Raw genomic sequence first — 24,380 nt, forward strand, 5'->3', positions numbered from 1 at the left:
CCATTCATCTGTCAATGGACATTTAGGTTGTTTCCACATCTTGGCTATTGGGAGTAGTTCTGCCTCCATCTTTTTTTTTTTCTTTTTTTGGCCATGACACGCAGCATGCGGGATCTTTGTTGCCCCAACCAGGGACTGAACCCATGCCCCCTGCAGTGGAATCATGGAGTCCTAACCACTGGCCCACCAGGGACTTCCCGCCATCTTAACATCACTTTCTCCTCTGTGTTTCTTCTCCTTTGTGTCTTCTTACAAGAACACTTGTCATTGGTTTAGGGCCCACTGGGATAATCCAGGATGATTTCATCTTGAGATCCTTAACTAATCTAACTGCAATCTTACGGTCACATTCACTGGTTCCAGGTGGACTTATTTCTTGGGGGACCACCATTCAATCCATCAAAGAGTTGTACAACTTTGTGAATATACTAAAACCATTGAATTGTACACTTCAAAATGACAAATTTTATCCTATGTGAATTATATTTCAATAAAAGAGATAACATGTAAGATGCTTTCATAATATCTTTATAGGGATATTTTTATAAAAGGTAATGATTAAAGATCTATTTAGGTGGATTTTTTAAAATTTAAAGTTTATTGCTATTAATCTTTTTTGAAAAATAAATTTATTTATTTATTTTTGGCTGCGTTGGGTCTTCGTTGTTGCACACGGGCTTTCTCTAGTTGTGGTGAGTGGGAGCTACTCTCCATTGCAGTGTGCGGGCTTCTCATTGGGGTGGCTTCTCTTGTTGCGGAGCATGGGCTCCAGGTGCGCAGGCTTCAGTAGTTGTGGTCTGTGGGCTCCAGAGTGCAGGCTCAGTAGTTTTAGTGCACGGGCTTAGATGCTCCGTGGCATGTGGCATCTTCCCGGACCAAGGCTCGAACCCGTGTCCCCTGCATTGGCAGGCAGATTCTTAACCACTGAGCCACCAGGGAAGTCCCAGCTATTAATCTTTATTGATGTTATAAATTGAGATGGCAAACTCTGCAGAGAATACTTTACAAAATATTTCCTTGTTTTAATACCATATTTTGCTATTTTATTTTATTTTATTTTATTTTCTGGTACATTTAAAAAATCTGCACTTTTATTTAAAATTTAAATCAATAAAGAACATAGGCTGATCTGATTTCGTATCAAGCCTGGTAGAGAATAGGTGCTCACTAGATATTTTCTTGTAATGAATCATGGATGAATGCTTTCACTATCCAGTTTTGACACAGTTTATAGAATAAGTATGAAGGATCAAAGATAAGGAGGGGAAATTGTATGAATGTGGTCAAAAGTTACAAACTTGCAGTTATAATATAAGTAAGTACTAGGGATATAATACAAAACACAGTGACTATGGTTAACACATCTATATGGTATAGGAAAGTAGATCGTAAGAGTTCTCACACACGGAAAAATGTGTTTTTTCTTTTTCTTTTCCTTTTCTGTCTATATGAGATGACAAATGTTAACAAAACTTATAGTAATAATTTCACATTATTTGTAAGTCAAATGCACTGCTGTAAGTCAATTATATCTCAGTAAAAGTGGATTTAAAAAATTTTGAAAGAGGAAAATGGAGTACTGAAAACATCTTTATGCCCATATTTTTATAACATATGCGAAGTAGAATAATTCTCTGAAGGACACAAACTATTAAAATTCAATCAAGGAAATAATAGACAGCCTGACTATCCCTATATCTATTTTTTAAAAACATCTTTATTGGAGTAAAATTGCTTTACAATGGTGTGTTAGTTTCTTCTTTATAACAAAGTGAATCAGCTATACGTATACATATATCCCCATATCTCCTCCCTCTTGCATCTCCCTCTCACCCTCCCTATCCCACCCCTCTAGGTGGACACAAAGTACCAAGCTGATCTCCCTGTGCTATGAGGCTGCTTCCCACGAGCTATTTTACATTTAGTAGTGTATATATGACCATGCCACTCTCTCACTTCGTCCCAGCTTACCCTTCCCCCTCCCTGTGTCCTCGAGTCCATTCTCTACGTCTGCGTCTTTATTCCTGTCCTGCCCTTAGGTTCTTCAGAACCTTTTTTTTTAGATTCCTTATATATATGTGTTAGCATACGGTATTTGTTTTCCTTTCTGACTTACTTCACTCTGTATGACAGACTCTAGGTCCATCCACCTCACTACAAATAACTCAATTTCATTTGTTTTTATGGCCGAGTAATATTCCATTGTATATACATGCCACATTTTCTTTATCCATTCATCTGTTGATGGACACTTAGGTTGCTTCCATGTCCTGGCTATTGTAAATAGTGCTGCAATGAACAATGTAGTACATGACTCTTTTTGAATTATGGTTTTCTCAGGGTGTATGCCCAGTAGTAGGATTGCTGGGTCATATGGTAGTTCTAATTTTAGTTTTTTAAAGAACCTCCATACTGTTCTCTATAGTGGCTGTATCAATTTACATTCCCACCAGCAGTGCAAGAGGGTTCCCTTTTCTCCACACCCTCTCCAGCATTTATTGTTTGTAGATTTTTTGATGATGGCCATTCTGATTGGTGTGAGGTGATACCTCACTGTAGTTTTGATTTGCATTTCTCTAATGATTAGTGATGTTGAACATCCTTTCATATGTTTGTTGGCAATCTGTATATCTTCTTTGAGAAATGTGTATTTAGGTCTTCTGCCCAATTTTGGATTGGGTTGTTTGCTTTTTTGATATTGAGCTGCATGAGCTGCTTGTAAATTTTAGAGATTAATCCCTTGTCAGTTGCTTCATTTGCAAATATTTTCTCCCATTCTGAGCGTTGTCTTTTCATCTTGTTTATGGTTTCCTTTGCTGTGCAGAAGCTTTTAAGTTTCATTAGGTCCCATTTGCTTATTTTTGTTTTTATTTCCATTTCTCTAGGAAGTGGGTCAAAAAGGATCTTGCTGTGATTTATGTCATAGAGTGTTCCGCCTATGTTTTCCTCTAAGAGTTTGATAGTGTCTGCCCTTACATTTAGGTCTTTAATCCATTTTGAGTTTATTTTTGTGTATGATATTAGGAAGTATTCTAATTTCATTCTTTTACATGCAGCTGTCCAGTTTTCCCAGCACCACTTATTGAAGAGGCTATCTTTTCTCCATTGTATATTCTTGCTTCCTTTATCAAAAATAAGGTGACCATATGTGCGTGGGTTTATCTGTGCACTTCCTATCCTGTTCCATTGATCTATATTCCTTTTTTTGTGCTACTACAATATTGTCTTCTTTACTGTAGCTTTGTGGTGTAGTCTGAAGTCCCGGAGCCTGATCCTCCAGCTCAGTTTTTCTTTCTCAAGATTGTTTTGGCTATTCAGGGTCTTTTATTTGGAAGAGTTTAAGAAGGATAGGTGTTAGCTCTTCTCAAAATGTTTAATAGGATTCACCTGTGAATCCTTCTGGTCCTGGGCTTCTGTTTGTTGGAAGATTTTTAATCACAGTCTCAATTTCAGTGCTTGTGATTGGTCTGTTTATATTTTCTGTTTCTTCATGGTTCAGTCTTGGAAGGTTGAGTTTTTCTAAGAAATTGTCCATTTCTTCCAGGTTGTCCATTTTATTGGCATAGAGTTGCTTGCAGTGATCTCTCATGGTCCTTTGTATTTTGCAGTGTCAGTTGTTACTCTCCTTTTTCATTTCTAATTCTATTGATCTGAGTCTTCTCCCTTGTTTTCTTGATGAGTCTGGCTAATGGTTTATCAATTTTGTTTATCTTCTCAAAGAACCAGCTTTTAGTTTTATTGATCTTTGCTGTCGTTTCCTTCATTTCTTTTTCATTTATTTCTGATCTGATCTTTATGATTTCTTTCCTTCTGCTAACTTTGGGGTTTTTTTGTTCTTCTTTCTCTAATTACTTTAGGTGTAAGTTTAGGTTGTTTATTTGAGATGTTTCTTGTTTCTTGAGGTAGGATTGTATTGCTATAAACTTCCCTCTTAGAACTGCTTTTGCTGCATCCCATATGTTTTGGGTTGTTGTGTTTTCATTGTCATTTGTTTCTAGGTATTTTTTGATACCCTCTTTGATTCCTTCAGTGATCTCTTGGTTATTTAGTAGTGTATTGTTTAGCCTCCATGTATTTGTATTTTTTACAGATTTTTTCCTGTAATTGATATCTAGTCTCATAGCGTTGTGGTCAGAAAAGATACTTGATACAATTTCAATTTTCTTAAATTTACCAAGGCTTGACTTGTGACCCAAGATATGATCTATCCTGGAGAATGTCCCATGAGCACTTGAGAAGAAAGTGTATTCTGTTGTTTTTGGATAGACTGTCCTATAAATATCAATTAAGTCCATCTTGTTTAATATATCATTTAAAGCTTTTACTTCCTTATTTATTTTCATTTTGGATGATCTGTCCATTGGTGGAAGTGGGGTATTAATGTCTCCTATTATGACTGTGTTACTGTTGATTTCCCCTTTTATGGCTGTGAGTGTTTGTCTTATGTATTGAGGTGCTCCTATGTTGGGTGCATAAATATTTACAATTGTTATATCTTCTTCTTGGATCGATCCTTTGATCATTATGTAGTGTCCTTTTTCTCTCTTGTAATAGTCTTTATTTTAAAGTCTATTTTGTCTGATATGAGTATTGCTACTCCAGTTTTCTTTTGATTTCCATTTGCATGGAATATCTTTTTCTATCCCCTCACTTTCAGTCTGTATGTGTCCCTAGGTCTCTTGTAGACAGCATATATATGAGTTTCGTTTTTGTATCCATTCAGCCAGTCTATGTCTTTTGGTTGGAGCATTTAATCCATTTACACTTAAGGTAATTATCAATATATATGTTCCTGTTACTATTTTCTTAATTGTTTTGGGTTTGCTTTTGTAGGTCTTTTCCTTCTCTTGTGTTTCCTGCCTAGAGAAGTTCCTTTAGTATTTGTTGTAAAGCTGGTTTCATGGTGCTGAATTCTCTTAACTTTTGCTTGTCTGTAAAGGTTTTAATTTCTCTGTTGAATCTGAATCACATCCTTGCTGGCTAGAGTAATCTTGGTTGTAGGTTTTTCCCTTTCATCACTTTAAATATGTCCTGCCACTTCCTTCTGGCTTTCAGAGTTCCTGCTGAAAGATCAGCTGTTAACCTTATTGGGATTCCCTTGAATGTTGTTTCTTTTCGCTTGCTGCTTTTAATATTTTTTCTTTGCTTTTAATTTTGATAGTTGATTAATATGTGTCTTGGTGTGTTTCTCCTTGGATTTATCCTGTATGGGACTCTCTGTGCTTCCTGGACTTGATTGACTATTTCCTTTCCCATATTAGGGAAGTATTCCAGTATAATCTCTTCAAATATTTTCTCAGTCCCTTTCTTTTTCTCTTCTTCTTCTGGGGACCCCTATAATTTAAATGTTGGTGCATTTAATGTTGTCCCAGAGGTCTCTGAGACTGTTCTCAATTCTTCTATTTTCTTTATTCTGCTCTGCGGTAGTTATTTCCACTATTTTATCTTCCAGGTCACTTATGAGTTCTGCTTCATTTATTCTGCTCTTGATTCCTTCTAGAGAATTTTAAATTTCATTTATTGTGTTGTTCATCATTGTTTGTTTCCTCTTTAGTTCTAGGTCCTCGTTAAATGTTTTGTGTATTTTCTCTATTCTATTTCTGAGATTTTGGATCATCTTTACTATCATCGCTCTGAATTCTTTTTCAGGTAGACTGCCTATTTCCTCTTCATATGTTTGTTCTAGTGGGTTTTTGCCTTGCTCCTTCATCTGCTGTGTGTTTCTCTGTCTTCTCATTTTGCCTAACTTACTGTGTTTGGCGTCTCCTTTTCACAGGCTGCAGGTTTGTAGTTCCCATTGTTTTTGGTGTCTGCCCCCAATGGCTAAGGTTAATTCAATGGGTTATGTAGGCTTCCTGGTGGAGGGGACTGGTGCCTGTGTTCTGGTGGATGAGACTGGATCTTGTCTTTCTGGTGGGCTGGATCTTGTCTTTCTGGTGGGCAGAACCTCATGTGGTGGTGTGTTTTGGGGTGTCTGTGACCTTATTATGATTTTAGGCACCCTCTCTGGTAATGGGTGGGGTTGTGTTCCTGTCTTGCTAGTTGCTTGGCATAGCGTGTACAGCACCATAGCTTGCTGGTCATTGAGTGGAGCTGGGTCTTAGTGTTGAGATGGAGATCTCTGGGAGAGCTTTGCCATTTGATATTACATGGAGCTGGGAGGTCTCTGGTGGACCACTGTCCTGAACTCGACTCTCCCACCTCAGAGGCACAGGCCTGACATCTGGCCGGAGCACCAAGACCCTGTCAGCCACACAGCTCTGAAGAAAAGGGAGAAAAAAAGAAAGAAAGATAGAAAGAAAAATAAAATAAAATAATTAAAATAAAAAACAATTATTTAAAATAAAAAAATTAAAAAGTAATAAAAATAAAGAAAGAAAGAAAGAAGAGAGCAACCAAACCAAAAAACAAATCCATCGATGATAACAAGAGGTAGAAAGTATACTAAAAAAACAAATAAACAAAAAAATAATGGAAAGACAGAACCCTAGGACAAATGGTAAAAGCAAAGCTATACAGAGAAAATCACACAAAGAGGCATACACATACACACTCTCAAAAAGAGAAAAAGGAAAAAAAAATCTTTATATAAAAAAAAGGAAGAGCGCAACCAAATCAATAAACAAATCTACCAATGATAATAAACTGTAAATACTAAACTAAGAGAAACATAAAAACAGAAACAAATTAGATGCAGAAGGGAAACCCCAAGTCTACAGTTGCTCCCAAAGTCCACCACCTCAATTTTGGGATGATTAGTTGTCTTTTCAGGTATTCCACAGATGCAGGTACATCAAGTTGATTGTGGAGATTTAATCCACTGCTCCTGAGGCTCCTGGAGAAATTTCCTTTTCTCTTCTTTGTTCTCACAGCTCCTGGGGTTCAACTTTGGATTTGGCCCCTCCTCTGGGTATAAGTTGCCCTCTGGCATCTGTTCCTGCTCAGACAGTATGGGGTTAAAGGAGCAGCTGATTCAGGGGCTCTGGCTCATTCAGGCTGGGGGGGAGGGAGGGGTACAGAATGTGGGGCGAGCCTACAGTGACAGAGGCCAGCGTGACGTTGCACCAGCCTGAGGTGCACCATGTGTTCTCCCGGGGAAGTTGTCCCTGGATCACGGGACCCTGCCAGTGGTGGGCTGCACAGGCTCCCGGGAGGGGAGGTGTGGATAGTGGCCTGTGCTTATACACAGGCTTCTGGGTGGCTGCAGCAGCAGCGTTAGCATTTCATGCCCGTCTCTGGGGTCCATGCCAATAGCTATGGGTCGTGCCCATCTCTGGAGCTCATTTAGGCAGTACTCTGAATCCCGTCTCCTTGCACACTCCGAAACAATGGTCTCTTGCCTCTTAGAGAGTTCCAGACTTTTTCCCGGACTCCCTCCCAGCTAGCTGTGGCACACTAGCCCACTTCAGGCTGTGTTTGCACAGTCAACCCCAGTCCTCTCCCTGGGATCTGACCTCCAAAGCCGGAGCCTCAGCTCCCAGCGCCCCGAGTCCCAGCTGGCGGGTGAGCAGGCAAGCCTCTCGGGCTGATGAGTGCTGGTCAGCACTGATCCTCTGGGCGGCAATCTCTTCGCTTTGCCCTTGTTGCTGCTCTCTCCTCTGTGGCTCCGAAGCTTCTCTCCTGCCCACCCCCACATCTCCGCCAGTGAAGGGGCTTCCTAGTGTGTGGAAACTTTTCCTCCTTCACAGCTCCCTCCCAGAGGTGCGTGTTCAGTCCATATTCTTTTGTCTCTGTTTTTTCTTTTTTCTTTTACCCTACCCAGGTACGTGGGGAGTTTCTTGCCTTTTGGGGAGTCTGAGGTCTTCTGCCAGCATTCAGTAGGTGTTCTGCAGGAGTTGTTCCACATGTAGATGTATTTCTGATGTATTTGTGGGGAAGAAGGCGATCTCCACATCTTACTCCTCTGCCATCTTTAAGGTCTCCCTCTATTTTGCCATTTTATATTTATTTTGAAAACAGTTTTTGTTGGATATAAATAAAGGCAGAGAATTTCTAAGCTTTTACTGCTCTCTCATCTTCCATTTCATAATTTCTCATTAACTTCTTTATCAATATAGCGATATCCATAATCACTATTTCATGGCACTTACCATGTGAGATTTAAGATGCAAGAAACTATTGACCTAAAAGACACAGACCTACTAGAGAATGGACTTGAGGATATGGGGAGGGGGAAGGGTAAGCTGGGACAAAGTGAGAGAGTGGCATGAACATATATACACTACCAAACGTAAGGTAGATAGCTAGTGGGAAGCAGCCACATAGCACAGGGAGATCAGCTCGGTGCTTTGTGACCACCTAGAGGGGTGGGATAGGGAGGGTGGGAGGGAGGGAGACGCAAGAGGGAAGAGATATGGGAACATATGTATACGTATAACTGATTCACTTTGTTATAAAGCAGAAACTAACACACCATTGTAAAGCAATTATATTCCAATAAAGATGTAAAAAAAAATAAAAGTAACAGATTTATAGAGACAGAAAGTAGATTAGTTGGCTGGGAAGATGGAAGGATTGAAAGACGACAGGGGCTAAGAGGTGAAGACTTCTTTTTAGGGTAATGAAAATGTTCTAAATTGATTACAGTAATGGTTACACAATGCTATGAATATACTAAAAGTCACTGAATAGTCCACTTTATATGGGTGAACTGCACGGGATGTGAATTATATCTCAATAAAGATGTTTAAAAAAAGGAAAAAAAAAAAGAAATTATTGACCTAAAAGAACAAAATGGAAGACCAGTACTCATGAATAGTTTTAGAAATAACTCAGACAGTAAGTGAATCAAGTTTTAGCTTTCTTTTTGAGAACCAGCACCAGAAATTGGGGCTTTATGCAAAACAAGACTTAGATCTTGATTACCTGTACATTCTTTCATTATTAAAGAAATGTTTTTTAGGGCTTCCATGGTGGCACAGTGGTTGAGAGTCCGCCTGCCGATGCAGGGGTTCGTGCCCCGGTCCAGGAGGATCCCACATGCCGCGGAGCGGCTGGGCCCGTGAGCCATAGCCGCTGAGCCTGCGCGTCCGGAGCCTGTGCTCTGCAACGGGAGAGGCCACAACAGTGAGAGGCCCGCGTACCGCAAAAAAAAATAATAATAAATTTAAAAAAATGTTTTTTAAATTGAGATATAATTGACATATAACATTGTGCAAGTATAAAGTGTACAACTTTCATTCTTTTTTTTACACAATTTCAATCATCTTTTACTGTGAAGACATTGACATAGAATCCAGCTAGAGAAAAAAAATTGTATGTGTTAATGTATTGCCTCAGTTTTGTTTGAATATTAAAAGTGGCAAACTCCTGGTATTTTTTTGGAACAACTTGGTTTTCTTCCCCCACAAATAACAAAGGTGGGTTCTCATCTGTGAGATATGCATATATTGGGTTAATAAGCATATGATCAAAATATATGCTTTTTTTTCCTGTGAAGTCTATGTCAGTGGTTCTTTTTTGCCTTCTCCATTGAAAATGGTTGATTTGGGGGAGGGAGTTTTATTTATAATGACTGAGTCATTTTCAGTTTATTTTTCATTGCAGATAAAATAATTTTATCCTATTTTGTCAATTGCTTATCTAGAATTACAGTGTTTACTTAGGTCTCTCACATACCCCTTCCTTCATGCTATTAAATGTTATTATTTATTTTATTTTTTTGTTCATCACTTGAAACTGCTGACAAGTATTTATTCAGTACTTTCTGTCTAATGTTACAGGGAAAAACAAAAATATAAGAAACTTACATTTTTCTTAAGGAGTAAATACATAAGGCCATGGAAATAGAATTTTTAAAACTAGAGTGAACTTGAGAGATTACTTACTTGAAGATGAGAAAACTGAGGCTTAGAGAGGTTAAGTGAATTACTTGAGGTCACAGTTCTAGTTAGTGGTCAATCCAGACTAGAACTCTAATATATCCTGCTACTTCATCATGTAACAGGTAAAAAAAAAACCTGTCATAGTATGTGACTAAGTGCTAAAGTATATGGGTGCACTGAGAATAATTTAGTAGGTCAAGGATAAAAGACATTGATCTGGCTGAGTGGGTGAGGTAGGCTTCCTAGAGAAGTGAGATCTGAGCTTGAAGGATCTGGGTTGGTGGAAAAGAGAGGGAGAAGACTTTCTAGATTAGGAATGCTGATGACTGGAGAAGGAGATATGCTGGTGATGGAGACTGGGGCAGTCTGGATTCTGGAAGAGGCTGCTGGACATCTTAGTCCACCTCTAACTTGCATGCATCCATCCAAACATGAAAAGTTTTGGTAGAGCCTTCAAGGGAGGCAATGTGGGGTAGTAGAAGGAGCACAGCATCCAGAGTAAGACACACGTGTTTCAAATCCTGGCACCTCTACCTAGTAGTTCAAGGCCCTTGAGCAAGTTTCTTAACCTTTGTAAGTCTGTTTCCTTATCTGCAAAGTGGTACTAATGGTATCATCTTCATAAGCCTCTTGAGGATTGAATAAAAAATGTGTGTGAAGAGCCTAGTACAGTGCTGGGCATGAAGTATGTCCTCATTTATATATATATATTATATATATATATAATATATAATATATATATAATATATGTAAAATATATAATATATTATATATATAATATATATATATTTAAATTGGAGTTTCACATTCTCTTATATTATGGTTTATTGCTGTCATTATATTATGGGCATAGTAACTACTATTATTTTCTAAATATCTGGAGGACAACTAATAAAAATGCAGGATTCTTTTTTTTTTTGGTGTTTGTATATATATATATTTTTAATTGGAGTGTAATTGCTTTACAATGTTATGTTAGTTTCTGCTGTACAGTGAAGTGAATCAGCTATATGTATACATATATCCCCTCCCTCTTGGACCCCCCGCCCCCATCTAGGTCATCACAGAGAACCGAGCTGAGCTCCCTGTGCTATACAGCAGGTTCCCAGCAGCTATCTATTTTACACATGGTAGTGTATTTATGTCAAACGTAATCTCTCAATTCATCCCCCCCTCCCCTTCCGCACCGTGTCCACATGTCTATTTTCTATGTCTGCATTTCTGTTCCTGCCCTGCAAATAGGTTAATCTGTACCATTTTTCTAGATCCCACATATATACATTAATATACGATATTTGTTTTTATCTTTCTGACTTACTTCATTCTGTATGACAGACTCTAGGTCCATCCACATCTCTACAAATGACCCAGTTTCATTTCTTATTATGGCTGAGTAATATTCCATTTTATATATATACATATATATATATATATATATATATATATATGTCTCACATCTTCTTTATCCATTCAGGATTCTTGGGAGACTTTCTTCTCCTGTGCATTGCCTAGTTATGTTTACTACAATATTGGACTTTATATAAAGTTTAAAGGATGTGGTCTATTTGAATCCAACATCCCTGGGGTCAATCTTAGCTGGATACTTTCTATATGTGCTCTTTAGAAAGTCAGGTGACCTCTCTGAGTTTGTTTCCTTCTCTGTAAAATGAGAATAATAAGTACCTTGTGGGATTAGAGTCATATTTTAGGAATATAAAGTGAATAGCATATACTAGGTGCTTAATAAATAGCAGTCATTGTTATTGTTATTCTCTCTACAGAGCATCTGGCTACATTAATCCTTCTGTCCTAGTTTAAGATGCTCCTTGGGTCATTTTCTCAGCATTGAAAGAAACTTTCCCAATAAATATAGTGCCCCTTTCCACCCAAGTGGAAGAACAACTAACATTCACATAGTGTTTTAACCTTCATAAAATATACTCACATATGTAATTGTATTTAATCTTCACAACAGATTTGTGAGACAGGATTAGTCCCATTTTACAGTCCATTTGGAACGTGACTCATGGGATTGCCCATGGTCACTCAGCCAGGAAGGGGCAGGAAGTTCGCACTGAGGTCAATCCTTTTGTCAACAAAGCTCACATCCTTTCAGATCTCCAGTGGCCTCTCTTCTCTATCTTGTTGTCTCCACCAATCAGAAGAAAATGTTCTTTGACGTCTGGCCACTAAAGATGAAGTCACCCTGAGAAGAAGCAAAGGCTGGAATTTCTCACCTTATGAGTCTATTAATTAATGAGAACTCTGGCTTTCAATCACTGTTTCTACGTTGACGAAGTCTCCATCACCAGCATTTCATCTAATCTGGAAGATCTTATCCCTCTCCATTCTACTTGCTCGAATCCTACACATCCTTCAAGACGCAGCTCAGGTCTTGAACTCAAATCTTTCGTCCCACACGAGGGGTGGTCAGATACCACTCCCCAACCATCTAATTCAAAGTTTCCTCTAAAATGCTTGTATGATAAAGATCTTTAAAAGGTTATTTGTCGTAAGAGATAAACTGATGTATCTAGAAAACAATTCCAATTATGGATGTTATTTATAGAATTAAATACCATCAGTAAGTTTCAGCAAAGCACTTACAGTAGAGTGGTTTGGACCAAATCCAACTTGTTCACTTGTTAATATATTATTTATATTAACAAAATCAAATGTTAGGCTGAGCACCAAGTTTTTTCCCCCCAATACTATTTGTTTACTAAGGCTATTGCCCTTCTAGATTTTGTCTAACATAAATTTCACGATATACACCATAATTTCTGAGACCCTTGATAACATTTGGAAATGCAGTTACAGAGGATTAGCTAATAGGAAGGACAGCCCACACAATCAATTTTGCATCATTACCCATAAGCTCTTTTCCACTGTTGTGTAGAAAGATTTAAGAAGAAAAGAGGCCATGGTGTACTGCTGTTTTATACACTCCCTCACTCTCCACTCTGCTGGGTTGTTTGCCATGGATTACTCATCTCTCCAAGGTAGCTCTCAGTAGTGGTCAAATATTTAAGAAGTATGTATTTCATCATGACTCTATCATATACTTCCCCTTCAGTGCCTTCATTCCTTCTTAGCCTGAGTCATTACATACTTGATAATGTATTGAAGCACTAACCTACCTTTATTTTATTTTCCCTTTTCTTGTCACAGCAAGATTTTACAACATGGCAAACCAGAGCATGTCTAACTGGGACTCAGGTGGGCAGCCTGGGGCAGAGGGAATGAGGGGTGCCGATCCTCATTTCTCTCCCCACAATGCTTTTTTGTCAGCTGCCCCCTGCGACTTCCAGGTGGATATTGCATTTAAACCTGGCCCTAGAGCAAGATTTCAATGCTGGCTCCAACATTCAGTAGCTCTGCTGTTGGGTAACTCCTTATAAGCCCTCTAAATCTGTTTCCACCTCTGAACAACCCTACCTCATAGGGTTGTTGTGAAAACTACATGAGAACATAGTACATTATAAATTCTGTTTATAATGCTGGCCATTTCATTGCAGGACCCTGTAATTATTAAAGAGCTAATTTTTGTTAATTCAAAATCTGTCTTCCTCTAGATTATGTCCCTTGCCTTTAGTTCTAGTAATAAACATTAATTACCAGTAACGACAATGGTGATAATAATGTCATTTGCCATTTATTGAGCATTTACTATATGAAGTGTTTTACATAAATCACTCACATGATCTTTAAGAAGTGATATGACTTTTACAGTTGGAAGCATGATGCAAACTGGTGCACTGAAAGAAGATTCATTAAAAAAAAAGCAAATAGGGATCTGGTAGAAAGTATTATGCTTATAAATCCATGGTTGTGGTCTGTATCACTCAGTGTCCAGCAGGAAACAGATGGCTCACTCTGGAAACAGTTCAATGATGAAACTACTTACAAAGGTGTGGGCAGGATGTAGGGAATCACTAAGAAATGGTGACGTATCCAGCGACTGGGAACAGGGAAAGCTGTTAGCACCCCTAGGTCAGAAGAGGAGGGAACTGTCACCAGACCTCCATGAGACCTATAGCCATGGGGGAGGGGTTGTCTCCCGGCAGCTATAGCTGTAGGTGAAGGAAGGCAGCTCCTGTCAAGCTGGCATAGCAGATAGGGGTGGAGGGAATAACTACTCAGATTTCTCCCATTCTTTGATCTCCTGCCTTAGCCTCCCATTCACTGAACCCAATCAGAAGTCAGAGGGCCAGGGAGCCAGGTAAAGCACGGGGGTCAGTCATCTGGAGCACAGAGCAGTGTGGAGAGTTCACCTGAGAGGTCACCCTGGGAAGAACCAGTGCAGGATCATGAGAAATGCCAGCATAAGTGGTACCTAAATTTAAAAGAAGATAAATGAATGATTAAATGTGCGGAACTTACTCTAAGAATGGGCTGTTTCCAAAGCTTTGTTTTTCAGTTGTTTGGTGGTAACTCAGAGTATATTTTTCCTAGATGCATTTTAAATGTTGATTCTCATCTCCACCCACTCCTCTGAAGCTCTGGGATTCACATTTACTTGAAATCTCATACAAGTAGGACAGGGCTGAAGAGCAGGGTCATATGGTGAAAGAAGGAGGAAGATGAGGCACCTCCTCTCCCTTCCCAGGGTGCAGGACTGGTTCTGGGGAGTTTTGAACCAAAAAGTTTGTTTGCGTCCCACCCCCACTCTTTCTGGGTACCCTTCTCATTCTGTCCTAAAATAGTTGCTGTGGCAACCACCGGCTCTCCCTGTGAAATGCTTTATGCTCCCCAGTTACCTACTTATCCTTTCTCCTTAATCATAAGTGGTTTAGAGCTTGGATTTTGGAGTTGACCTTGAGTTTCTCTATTCTAGATTTTGCAATTTCCTATCTATACTATTGAGCTACTTAGTTAACCTCTCCGAGTTGAGTTTATGCACTTGTGAAGTAGGGATTCCACTAGGACTACTGTGGTCAAATGAGCTTTCTGGAACTCCACCCAGCTGGGGGCAGAGAATCACATGAGTAAGCCTGTGAGGGCTGACTTGACTTTTCCTGTTCGTTTTGAGAATGCAGTCTCTGAGTTTATCCCAAGAACTAGGAAAGGTCAGCTATCAGCCACCATTTCTCTTAGTAACAGAGAGGTTGTCTGAGTTCTTTGGAAAGAGTGGACTGTGGTACAGCATGAAGTTAACTCATTGGCTCTGACTTGCAAGACATTGTTAATCGCTGTTGGGGATTCCAGGGCCTTGGGAAGCAAATTATGGGATGTGCAGTCTGCCCCAGCTCTGTGGAACCAACTGTCTTCTGCTTAGACTCTGTATTCTTTTAGAAATATGTTGGAAACTCTAATTTAGTGTGTGTGTATGTGAGTGTGTGCATGCATCCACATGTGCTTGTGTGTGGCCTTTTTTTACAAATCTGTACCCCAGGGATTCTCAAACTTTAGCGTGCATCAGAAGTGCCTGAAGGGTTTGTTAAAACAAAGACTTCTGAGCCCATGCCCACAGTTTCTGATTTCAGCAGGGCTGTGGTGGGGCCTGAGAACTTGCATTTGTAACAACTTGCGTTTGTAACAGCATTCCCAGGTGATGCCGATGCGGCTGGTCCAGGGAGCACACTTTGAGAACCACTACTTAGCCTCCCTGAAAGTCTTTCCCAGAGTTTTTGAGAGGGTGAAATGAGGTGATCCACATAGGGTTCTTAGCACAGGGCCTGGCACAGAGTCAATGTTTGCTGCTGCCACTACCACAGCCGTCATGACAACTTCTCCTTGTGCCTCTCCTACTGCTCAGCTGCTACTACTACCTGGTTATCCTTCATTTTGGATAACTTTAGTTAGGTATTAAGAGCAATGCAATCTGCCTTAATTAATTAAAGAACATAATTGCCTCTCTGGGAGTCATTTGCATTTTAAAGAAGCTTGTTAATTCAAAGAGATTTGTAATTTGAAGAATATTAGACCTGAGATAAAGAGATATACAAAAAAAAAAAAAGAGATATACAGAACTTCTGGCCTTGTGTATTGGAAGATACTTTAAAGAAGGGAGCAGACACCACATAGGCTCTATGCTGGGTCATCTCTTTATGCCTACTATTTAGGATTCCATGTTTTTTCTGAAAGTACTGAGCTTTTCCACAGTGGCTTCTTGAGTGGGGATGGCACATGGCCTGGGTGTTGGGTAGGGCAGCTGTGGCCATTTAAATATATGGGTTCTTTGTAAATCTGATGTTTATAAACTAGGCAGTGCTTGCACTGTATTTATTTGTTCAATCATGTAACAGAAGATGCACAGAAGATTCATTTGAAAAGTACGCCTTTCGGGCTTCTCTGGTGGTGCAGTGGTTGGGAGTCCACCTGCTGATGCAGGGGACGCGGGTTTGTGCCCCGGTCCGGGAAGACCCACATGCCGCGGAGCGGCTGGGTCCGTGAGCCATGGCCGCTGAACCTGCGCGTCCGGAGCCTGTGCTCTGCAGCGGGAGAGGCCGCAGCGGTGAGAGGCCCGCATACCGCAAAAAAAAAAAAAAAAAAAAAAAGAAAGAAAAGTACACCTTTCAGTTTCATGCTGAGGAAGTTCAGTGTAATATAATTATAATAAAATGGTAGTAAAACAACATTTTGTTTTCAACTGTGGAATGAGCAAGTAGAAAACTAGTTGGAAGCCAATCTTCTGAAAGTCCTTTGGAGAATATAACTTGGTAGCTATATAGACTTAATCTTTGGACCTAACCCCAGAGTATACATAAAGAGCAAAAAATAGTATACTGATCAACAGTTTCAAATGCAAGCTTAGCAGCCATCTTGGTAAAATGAGTATGAACATGTATAAGAATGCCAACACTGTGCTTTTTCAGTTCAGAAATATTATGCCATCAAACTGCAGTGGTTAAAAAAAGTGAGGATTCATTAAAAATTGTTAAAATCCTTATATTTTTCCTGCTTAAGAAATCCAGAAAACATCAAACTTTTTCTAGAAGCTGAAGTGAGGAAATTAATGTCAGTGACGGAAATACAGTGAATCTAATTAGAAGTCCCTGGGCAGCTGCTCATTAGTGTGGTTAGTTAGTAAATGAAATTTCAGCTGCTGTGAATTAGACTATGTGTCTTCGGTTATTTTTTCTAAAAAGAATCACAAAATGTCTACAACTGTTTTTTGTTAGTAGAGTATTTTTTTTTCCCACAAACAAAAAATATTTAGGATCTTTGTCGTGAGGAGAGAAATGGCCATTTGGGGACAGATTTTCTTGAATGTCTGGGTATTAAACTTCGGTGAGTGAAACAAAAGCCCATTTTCTCACATGAGAGAGGGGCTTTCATTTGTCTGCTAAGCTACTCGGTTTCACATGTTTCTTTTGTCAAATCCTTTAATTTAATTTTTTAACCATTTGTACCCCTTGATCAGATTTCTCTTAAAAAGAAAGAAAGAAAGAAAACCTCAGCTAGATTGAACAATATCTAGTAACAGATACATAGGATGATTGGAACACTTATCTGTCAATTGCTAAAATGTGGCACTTGTTTCCTTTTTTAAGTCATTGCTATGGATGTTTGTACCTTTGCTGCTTGAGAGTTCATGGGTAATTTAGAGACCTGACAAGAGCTAAATTCCAGTATTTCAGATGTGTTTATAAGGAAGGTATGATAATTAGGCAACTGCTGTAGGATTTGATACCCTGTACTCCCCCAGGGTGTTTAAATACTTTTAGGTTATATTAGAAGTTTACCTCTGGGCTCATACCTTTCTGTAGAGACCCTGGAATGCACTGGCTGCGTCCTCTTTACCCACAGCTTAGCCATGATTGCAGTGTTTGGGGGTCCACACGTTCAGACTGGGGATTCCCTCTAGCAGTTTTTCAGCTGGAGGTGATTTTGTCCCATGGGGGATATTAACAATTTTGGTTGTCACAGTTCACAAGTGGAAGTTGGGGGAGAGGGAGTGACTACTAACATCTGCTGGGTAGTGACCAGGGATGCTGCTACACAGCCTACACAACAAGGAATAATCTGACCCTAAATGTCAATAGTGCCGACGTGGAGAATCCCTGTCCTATCGGCATCAAGCAGCCACTGAATGAGTAGACACACACAGAATGGATGGTACACCTTTCGGCTGCTGGAATCTCTTCAGAGTGCAACTTGGGTGTACCCTGGAATTTAACCAAACATTCCAAAGACGTCCTAGCCTTACCACTGAAAAGGTTTTTAAGATAACTGTTTATTCCTCTACTCTTCTTTTTAAAAAATTTACATTTCCAATTTATTTCTCTGTGGAAGTCCTTGGGTCAGTGGCACGTAGAACATAGTGTTATACTTCCAGTAAATGACAAACAAATTTTCCAATATGACTGGTATCAAATATCAGTCACTGAGTTATTCTTCAATCTAAAGCAAACTAGTGGAGAGACCTTAAAGATGGCGGAGGAGTAAGACGTGGAGATCACCTTCCTCCCCACAAATACATCAAAAATACATCTACATGTTGAACAACTCCTACAGAACACCCACTGAACACTGGCAGAAGACCTCAGACTTCCCAAAAGGCAAGAAACTCCCCATGTACCTGGGTAGGGCAAAAGAAAAAAGAAAAAACAGAGACAAAAGAATACAGACGGAACATGCACCTCTGGAAGGGAGCCGTGAAGGAGGAAAAGTTTCTACACATTAGGGAGCCCCTTCACTGGCGGGGATAGGGGGTGGGTGTGGGAGGGGAAGCTACAGAGCCATGGAGGAGAGCGCAGCAACAGGGGTGCAGAGGGCAAAGTGGAGAGATTCCTGCACAGAAGATTGGTGCCGGCCAGCACTCACCAGCCTGAGACCCTTGTCTGCTCACCTGCCGGGACGGATGGGTGCTGGGAGCTGAGGCTCGGGCTTTGGAGGTCAGACCCCAGGGATAGGGCTGAGGTTGGCTGCATGAAGACAGCTGGAAGGGGGCTAGTGTGCCACAGCTAGCCGGGAGGGAGTCCAGGAAAAAGTCTGGACCTGCTGGAGAGGCAAGAGACCACTGTTTCGGGTGCACAAGGAGAGGGGATTCCTGTTCCATGTGCCCACAGAAGGCAGAGCACCACCTGAGTGAGCTCCAGAGATGGGCATGAGCCGTGGCTACCAGCTTGGACCCTACCAGCTCAGACCCTAGACTGTTAATGCTGCTGCTGCCACCAAGAATCCTGTGTGCAAGTGCAGGTCACTACCCACATCCCCCTGGGAGCCTGTGCAGCCCGCCACTGCCAGGGTCCCGTGATCCAGGGACAACTTCATCAGGAGAACACACGGCGCACCTCAGGCTTTTGCAATGTCATGCCAGCCTCTGCCACTGCAGGCTTGTCCTGCATTCCAATTACGACTACTGTAACCTGCCCTCTCCCCGGCCTAAGTGAGCAAGAGAGCCCTAATCGCCTGCTGCTTTAGCCTCCTCCTGTCTAGGTGGGGAACAGATGACTGAGGGTGGCCTACACCCAGAGGTGGGGACAAAACCAAAGCTGAACCCCAGGAGCTGTGCAAACAAAGAAGAGAAAGGGAAATCTCTCTCAGCAGCCTCAGGAGCAGCAGATTAAATCCCCACAATCAACTTGATAAACCCTGCATCTGTGGAATACCTGAATACACGACGAATGTTCCCAAAATTGAGGCGGTAGACTTTGGGAGCAACTGTAGACTTGGGGTTTGCTTTCTGTGCCTGATTTGTTTCTGGTTTTATGTTTATCTTAGTTTACTTTTTAGTGCTTGTCATCATTGGTGGATTTGTTTATTGGTTTGGTTGCTCACTTCCTTTATTTTATTATTATTTTTAATTTTTTTCCTCTTTGTGAGTGTGTATGGGTATGTTTCTTTGTGTGATTTTGTCTGTTTAGGTTTGCTTTTTCCATTTGTCCTAGGGTTCTCTCTGTACGTCTTTTTTTTTTTTTTCAGTTGTTGTTGTTTGTTTTCTTTTTATGAGTGTGTGTGTGTTTCTTTGTCTATTAAATTTTGCTTTTACCATTTGGTTTGGGGTTCTATCTGTTCTTTTTTTTTTCTTCCTTTTCTTCCGACCCACGTGGCTGGCAGGGTCTTGGTGCTCCGGCCAGGTGTCGGGCCTGAGCCTCTGAGGTGGAAGAGCCGAGTCCAGGACATTGGACCACCAGAGACCTCCCAGCCCCACATAATATCAATCAGTGAGAGCTCTCCCAGAGATCTCCATCTCAACACCAAGACCCAGCTCCACCCAATGGCCAGCAAGCTCCAGTGCTGGACACCCTACGCGAAACAACTAGCAAGACAGGAACACAACCTCACCCATTACCAGAGAGGCTGCCTAAAGTCATACCAAGTTCACAGACACCCCAAAACACACCATTGGATACGGCACTGCCCACCAGAAGGACAAGAGTCAGCCCCACCCACCAGGACACAGGCACCAGTTCTCTCCACCAGAAAGCCTACACAAGCCACTGAACCAACCTCATCCACTGGGGGCAGACACCAAAAATAACGGAAACTATGAACCTGCAGCCTGTGAAAAGGAGACTCCAAACACAGTAAGTTAAACAAAATGAGACACAGAGAAATATGCAAACAGATGAAGGAGCAAGGTAAAAACCCACCAGACCAAACAAATGAAGAGGAAATAGGCAGTGTACCAAAAAAAGAATTCAGAGTAATGATAGTAAAGATGATCCAAAATCTCAGAAATAGAATGAATAAACTACATGAAACGTTTAACAAGGACCTAGAAGAAATAAACAGCAAATAAACAATGATGAACAACACAATAAGTAAAATTAAAAATATTCTAAAAGGATTCAATAGCAGAATAACTGAGGCAGAAGAATGGATTAGTGACCTGAAAGATAAAATACTGGAAATAACTGCCACAGAGCAGAATAAAGAAAACAGAATGTAAAGACTTGAGGACAGTCCTAGAGACCTCTGGGACAACATTAAACACACCAACATTTGAATTATAGGGGTCCCAGAAGAAGAAGAGAAAAAGAAAGGGTCTGAGAAAATATTTGAAGAGATTATAGTTGAAAACTTCCCTAACATGGGAAAGGAAATAATCAAGTCCAGGAAGCGCAGAGAGTCCCATACAAGATAAATCCAAGGAGAAACATGCCAAGACACATATAAATCAAACAATCAAAAATTAAAAGCAAAGAAAAACGATTAAAATCAGCAAGGGAAAGGAAACAAATAACATACAAGGGAATCCCAATAAAGTTAACAGCTGATCTTTCAGCAGAAACTCTGCATGCCAGAAGAGAGTGACAGGACATATTTAAAGTGATGAAAGGGAAAAACCTACAACCAACGTGATCTTTATGATTTCTTTCCTTCTGCTAACTTTGGGGTTTTTTTGTTCTTTCTCTAATTGCTTTAGGTGCAAGGTTAGGTTGTTTATTCGAGATGTTTCCTGTTTCTTAAGGTAGGATTGTATTGCTATAAACTTCCCTCTTAGAACTGCTTTTGCTGCATCCCATAGATTTTGGGTCATCGTGTCTCCATTGTCATTTATTTCTAGGTATTTTTTAATTTCCTCTTTGATTTCTTCAGTGATCACTTCGTTATTAAGTAGTGTATTGTTTAGCCTCCATGTGTTTGTATTTTTTACAGATCTTTTCCTGTAATTGATATCTAGTCTCATAGCGTTGTGGTCGGAAAAAAATACTTGAAACAATTTCAATTTTCTTAAATTTACCAAGGCTTGACTTGTGACCCAAGATATGATCTATCCTGGAGAATGTTCCATGAGCACTTGAGAAAAATGTGTATTCTGTTGTTTTTGGATGGAATGTCCTATAAGTATCAATTAAGTTCATCTTGTTTAATGTATCATTTAAAGCTTGTGTTTCCTTATTTATTTTCATTTTGGATGATCTGTCCATTGGTGAAAGTGGGGTGTTAAAGTCCCCTACTATGACTGTGTTACTGTTGATTTCCCCTTTTATGGCTGTTAGTGTTTATGTATTGAGGTGCTCCTATGTTGGGTGCATAAATATTTACAGTTGTTATATCTTCTTCTTGGATCGATCCCTTGATCATTATGTAGTGTCCTTCTTTGTCTCTTCTAATAATCTTTATTTATTTATTTATTTATTAAATTTATTTATTTATGGCTGTGTTGGGTCTTCATTTCTGTGCGAGGGCTTTCTCCTGTTGTGGCAAGCGGGGGCCACTCTTCATTGCGGTGCGCGGGCGTCTCATTATCGCGGCCTCTCTTGTTGCGGAGCACAGGCTCCAGACGCGCAGGCTCAGTAGTTGTGGCTCACGGGCCTAATTGCTCCGCGGCATGTGGGATCTTCCCAGACCGGGCTCGAACCCGTGTCCCCTGCATTGGCAGGCAGACTCTCAACCACTGCGCCACCAGGGAAGCCCAATGGTCTTTATTTTAAAGTCTATTTTGTCTGATATGAGAGTTGCTACTCCAGCTTTCTTTTGGTTTCCATTTGCATGAAATACCTTTTTCCATCCCCTTACTTTCAGTCTGTATGTGTCTCTAGGTCTGAAGTGGGTCTCTTGTAGACAGCATATATATGGGTCTTGTTTTTGTATCCATTCAGCCAATCTGTGTCTTTTGGTGGGAGCATTTAGTCCATTTACAGTTAAGGTAATTATTGATATGTATGTTCCTATTCCCATCATCTTAATTGTTTTGGGTTCGTTATTGTAGGTCTTTTCCTTCTGTTGTGTTTCTTGCCTAGAGAAGTTCCTTTAGCAGTTGTTGTAAAGCTGGTTTGGTGGTGTTGAACTCTCTCAGCTTTTGCTTGTCTAAAGGTTAATTTCTCCATCAAATCTGAATGAGATCCTTGCTGGGTAGAGTAATCTTGGTTGCAGGTTTTTCTCCTTCATCACTTTAAATATGTCCTGCCAGTCCCTTCTGGCTTGCAGAGTTTCTGCTGAAAGATCAGCTGTTAACCTTATGGGGATTCCCTTGTGTGTTATTTGTTGTTTTTCTCTTGCTGCTTTTAATGTTTTCTTTGTATTTAATTTTTGACAGTTTGATTAATATGTGTCTTGGCATATTTCTCCTTGGATTTATCCTGTATGGGACTCTCTGTGCTTCCTGGACTTGATTAACTATTTCCTTTCCCATATTAGGGAAGTTTTCAACTATAATCTCTTCAAATATCTTCTCAGTCCCTTTCTTTTTCTCTTCTTCTTCTGGAACCCCTATAATTCAAATGTTGGTGCATTTAATGTTGTCCTAGAGGTTTCTGAGACTGTCCTCAGTTCTTTTCATTCTTTTTTCTTTATTCTGCTCTGCAGTAGTTATTTCCACCGTTTTATCTTCCAGGTCACTTATCCGTTCTTCTGCCTCAGTTATTCTGCTATTGATCCCATCTAGAGTATGTTTCATTTCATTTATTGTGTTGTTCATCATTGTTTGTTTCATCGTTAGTTTTTCTAGGTCCTTGTTAAATGTTTCTTGCGTTTTGTCCATTCTGTTTGCAAGATTTTGGATCATCTTTACTATCATTATTCTGAATTCTTTCTGAGGTAGACTGCCTATTTCCTCTTCATTTGTTAGGTCTGGTGGGTTTTTATCTTGCTCCTTCATCTGCTGTGTGTTTTTCTGTCTTCTCATTTTGCTTATCTTACTGTGTTTGGGGTCTCCTTTTTGCAGGCTGCAGGCTCGTAGTTCCCGTTGTTTTTGGTGTCTGTCCCCAGTGGCTAAGGTTGGTTCAGTGGATTGTGTAGGCTTCCTGGTGGAGGGGACTAGTGCCTGTGTTCAGGTGGATGAGGCTGGATCTTGTCTTTCTGGTGGGCAGGTCCACGTCTGGTGGTGTGTTTTGGGGTGTCTGTGGACTTATTATGATTTTGGCAGCCTCTCTGCTAATGTGTGGGGTTGTGTTCCTGTCTTGCTAGTTGTTTGGCATAGGCTGTCCAGCACTGTAGCTTGCTGGTCGTTGAGTGAAGCTGGGTGCTGGTGTAGAGATGGAGATCTCTGGGAGATTTTTGCTGTTTGATATTATGTGGAACTGGGAGGTCTCCTGTGGACCAGTGTCCTGAAGTTGGCTCTCCCACCTCAGAGGCACAGCACTGACTCCTGTCTGCAGCACCAAGAGCCTTTCATCCACACGGCTCAGAATAAAAGGGAGAAAAAGTAGAAAGAAAGAATTAGTAGAAGTAGAAAGAAAGAAAGGAGGGAGGGAGGCAGGAAGGAAGGAGGGGAGGAAGGAAAAGAAAGAAAGAAGATAAAGTAAAATAAAATAAAGTAAGATAAAATATAATAAAGTTATTAAAATAAAAAAATAATTATTAAGAAAAAAATATTTAAAAAAAAACAGATGGATAGAACCGTAGGACAAATGGTGGAAGCAAAGCTATACAGACAATATCTCACACAGAAGCATACACATACACACTCACAAAAAGAGGAAAAGGGGAAAAAAAATCATAAATCTTGCTCTCAACGTGCAGCTCCTCAATTTGGGATGATTCGTTTTCTATTCAGATATTCCACAGATGCAGGTACATCAAGTTGATTGTGGAGATTTAATCCGCTGCTTCTGAGGCTTATGGGAGAGATTTCCCTTTCTCATCTTTGTTCTCACAGCTCACAGGGGCTCAGCTTTGGATTTGGCCCCGCCTCTGCGTGTAGGTCGCGGGAGGGCGTCT

This window comes from Globicephala melas, chromosome 4 (assembly GCF_963455315.2).
Source record: "Globicephala melas chromosome 4, mGloMel1.2, whole genome shotgun sequence".
NCBI lineage: Eukaryota > Metazoa > Chordata > Mammalia > Artiodactyla > Delphinidae > Globicephala > Globicephala melas.